This window comes from Ovis canadensis, chromosome 17 (genome assembly GCF_042477335.2).
Source record: "Ovis canadensis isolate MfBH-ARS-UI-01 breed Bighorn chromosome 17, ARS-UI_OviCan_v2, whole genome shotgun sequence".
Classification (NCBI taxonomy): domain Eukaryota; kingdom Metazoa; phylum Chordata; class Mammalia; order Artiodactyla; family Bovidae; genus Ovis; species Ovis canadensis.
This window is the reverse complement of record NC_091261.1, coordinates 48,743,813-48,748,220: the sequence shown is the minus strand read 5'-3', so window position 1 is coordinate 48,748,220 and position 4,408 is coordinate 48,743,813.

Sequence of the window (4,408 nt, the reverse complement as noted above, 5' to 3'; positions counted from 1 at the left end):
ATTCTTTACCATCTGAGCCACTAGGGAAGCCCAAGAAGACAGGAGTGGTTAGCTGTATCCCTTCTCCAGGGGAACTTCCCAATCCAGGAATTGAACTGGGGTGCCCAGTAACCACAAGCACAACCATCAGAACTTGTTTTCCAGATACAACTGCTGCAGAGATATGGCACCTACCACTGCTAAATTATGTACCATTGCACCTCATTCACAGAGGTGGTATTACACAGGGCTCTAACTGAAAGTGAAGATGGCAATGTGCTTTTTCCCTCCAGTCATGGCTACACCAGGAGAGAATAGATGGATGTAGTTGAGGGTGAAAGAGACAAGCATCACCCACAGCCAGTGTTCCTTACATCCTAACTTTATTACATCATTTAAGATATTTCTTACAAAGGTCATAGCTGGAATTATATTTTTTAACTTAATCGGACAATTTTTTTTTTTTCTTTAGTAGGAAATCTAGTATTTGCACTTTTGGAAAAATATGGTAAAGTGACATTCTTTATTTCATGTTATATATATTATGCATAAGATAACTTGAATAAACATGTTATTCTCCTCTTCCCTTTACCTTTCTCATCACTCTTCTAAGTTTCTGAGTCTTGTTCCTTTAATATGACAATAAGACACCAACTATTTCTCCACAAGTATTTTCCTTGTCTCCACTTACAGCAGGATGCATCCTTGTGGAGATGATTGCTTTCTCTTGCTCCTTGTCTCCAGGAGAGACCCTGAGGGTTTTCAATTCTCCTCGTTTCTTCTTTAACCTTATAATTTTCTTCCTCTTTTTTTTTCTTTCACCCCTCCCTCTCTTGTCTCCCATCACCTCCCATCACCTACGTACATTCAGTATCTTTGTTTTACAGAGATAGGGAAGTACTTTTAGTTCCAGAAACAGTGTTTTAGACTTGTGTTATGCATTCTATCACTAGTCATTTAGAGGAAACAATGGAAAAATTCTCCAGTAAGAATCTCCATTTGACATTCATATAACTCATTTTTAGAGAGTATATTACTGTCCATTTGGATTTCAAAGCAGTTAGATAGATTGACAGCATTCATTTGTAGATCAGTGTTTCCTTTCCTTTACATATAAACTACTGGAATAGTTGACTGTTAATATAGAAGCAAGTGGAAAAAATATGTTAAGGATAGTGACTTTATATAAGCATAAAAAATCAGAAATAAGAATGCTTAAATAAATACATGAATTGGGAATAAAGAAATAACAGAGTTTGAAGGGAAAAAAGTGGCAATCTAAAGAAGTCAGATCTTGAAGTATGGAGGTTAATGTATGACCCTTTCAGAGGTTGCTGAGGTTGAAAAGGAATAATTTGGTTTGGAGGAAATTATCAAGAAAGTAATTCATAAAAGTGTTTTATAAATATTCCTGGTGGTCCAGCGGTTATGAATCCATCTCCCAATTCAGGGGACACAGGTTTGATCCCTGATCTGGGAGATTCCACATGCTGTGGGGCAACTAAGCTGCTGTACCACGACTACTGAAGCCCACATGCCTAGGGCCCATGGTCTGCAACAAGAGACACCGCCGTGATGGAATCCTGTGCGCAACAGCTACTGAGAGCCCATGCACAGCAACAAAGACTTGGTACAGTCAAAATAATAAATTAAAAAAAAAATTCGCAAAAAGTATTTTGTAAAATATAAGATAATATAAAATACACAATAATATTTAATCTCCTTCCTTTCTTCCTTTTTTATGCTTTTATCTTTGTTTTATGATCCCTACAGCACCTGGTATTTCCAGGCTGTCTCCCATCCAAGTACTAACCTGGGTCAATCCTGCTTAGCTTCTGAGATCCGGTGAGATTGGACACGTTCAGGGTGATATGGCCATAGACCCTATTAACAATATTGTTATTAAATTATTGCATTATTAGAGTAAAATAACAATACTGATACTTAGTTATCAGTATTAATGTCAGTACATTATTTGATAAGTAAGTACATTCCTAGTTTAACATTTACTAAATATTACAAAAGTTTTGAAAATCATTTATAAAAATAGCCTATGACAAAAAATAGGAGGGTAGCTATGAAATATAAACTTCATCATGCAGTATAATTTTGAACGTAAATTATTAACACCAAACACACAAAACATAAACTTCATGTAAATTAAGAATATTTAAAACCATAAGATTTTAAATGAAATGATATTATACAATGTTATTATGATCCTTGGATATAAATTTGTGATTTGTATCATAATCAGATCTTGAACATATTTTTCACTAGCTTTTAGCCACTGAAAAAGTTCTTTTTAAATCTACCCTGCTGCTGCTGCTGCTGCTGCTAAGTCACTTCAGTCGTGTCCGACTCTGTGTGACCCCGTAGACGGCAGCCCACCAGGCTCCGCCGTCCCTGGGATTCACCAGGCAAGAACACTGGAGTGGGTTGCCATTTCCTTCTCCAATGCATGAAGGCAAACAGTGAAAGTGAATTCCCTCAGTCATGTCCGACTCTTAGGGACCCCGTGGACTGCAGCCCACCAGGCTCCTCCGTCCATGGGACTTTTCAGGCAAGAGTACTAGAGTGGGGTGCCATAGATGAGTCTTTATGAAGGATTAGTTAACATTTAATAATTCTAAATAGTGTCCCCCTTTCACTTTTTAATTTTCAAATAATGTCACATTTTGCTTGATACTTTTGAGATCTCTGTGTTCATTATATATAGATGGATGTTGCAAAGTATAACTAATTGTATCATTTTAATACTATAATGTTAATTTTTTATGTTAATTTTTAACTTGCAAAATTCTTTACACTCAATAATGAATTATTCTTGTAGTAACTTTTATTCTTTAGTAACTTTTAGTTTTGTTTTTGAAAATTCTGGAAGTATAAGACACATTTCCTTTATTCAAAGTTTTAATCTGTATATCTGAATTGGTAAATTTTTGTCACATATATTTTGTATATATAGAAATAAAGGAATTTTATGCTAAAAATTATGGTTCATGTACAAACCATAGTGCAGAGTAAGACATGGGATTTAAAATATATATTGCAATCATTAAATTTACTATTATGATCATTGGTTACTATTTTTAAAATGAAAGTGAAAGTTGTTCAGTTGTGTCCAACTCTTTGGGACCCCATGGAATTCTCCAGGCCAGAATACTGGAGTGGGTAGCCATTCCCTTCTCCAGGGGATCGTCCCAACCCAGGAACTGAACCAGGGCTCCTGCATTGCAGGTGGATTCTTTACCAGATGAGCCACAAGGGAAGCCCAAGAATACTGAAGTGGGTAGCCTATCCCTTCTCCAGCGGATCTTCCTGACCCAGGAATCGAACTGGGTTCTCCTGCACTGAAAGTGAATTCTTTAGCAACTGAGCTATCAGGCTGTTTTCAAGAATTGTGGCAGTAACAGGCTGAAGGAGATTATGTATAAGGTATGTCATCTTCTTGAAAGAAGAAAAAGTAGTCAGAAATTAAATTACAAAAAAGGATTGCAAAATTAGACACAATTAATCTTTGCTAAAATAAACACTGATAATCAATTCTCTCATTTCTGTTTGCATATTTTCTATCTCTCTGTATATCTGTTTATCACTTTTACACTGATTTTTCTTTTTGTCTAAATATAAAGCAAGGGGACATATTTTTTGTTTATTTGCATGTTTCTACAATTTGGTGGTGTTCTGACTGTACATAAAATGTATAATTGTGAGTTTTCAACTTAACAACTATGGGAAATCGACAATCAGGCTTAGGTTCATTTGTTCTTCATGTCATAATACTATGTCTACCCCTTTACACACAGCTATATGCAAACACAAATGCATCCCCATACAAAATCTTTTGCCTGCTGATCTACCCATATTCACTACCTTCTTTTCCTTAATCATCCTTCTCACTCTCACTTGAATTATTTTAATAAAACCCAAACTTACTATAATACGTAGGGCCATCCCATGCATTTTCTACATCGCAACTACATCCAAGTTATTTCTATTCACTTATGCCAGATAAGAAACATTGTAAATAAAATGACCTAAATGATAATGGTAGATGTTTGGGAAGCAGAAACAAAGTCATGGAGTTACTAATTAAATTGGGATGAGGGGGTTTCTGCGGTGGACCAGGGGTGAATAATCCTTCTTACCATGCAGGGGATATGGTTTCGACCCCTGCTCTGGGAAGATCCTACACGTTGTGTAGCAACTAAGCCTCTGTGCCTCAACTACTGAGCCAATGTGCTCTAGAGTCTCCACAAAGCAGCAAAACAAGACAGCACAATGAGGAGCCTGTGCACCTCAAAAAAGAGTAGTCCCCACTCTCCACAGCTGGAGAAGGCCCTCACACAGCAGCAAAAATCTAGCACATCCAAAAATAAATAAATAAATAAATAATCCTAAAAAAAAAAAATAGGGATAAGGGATG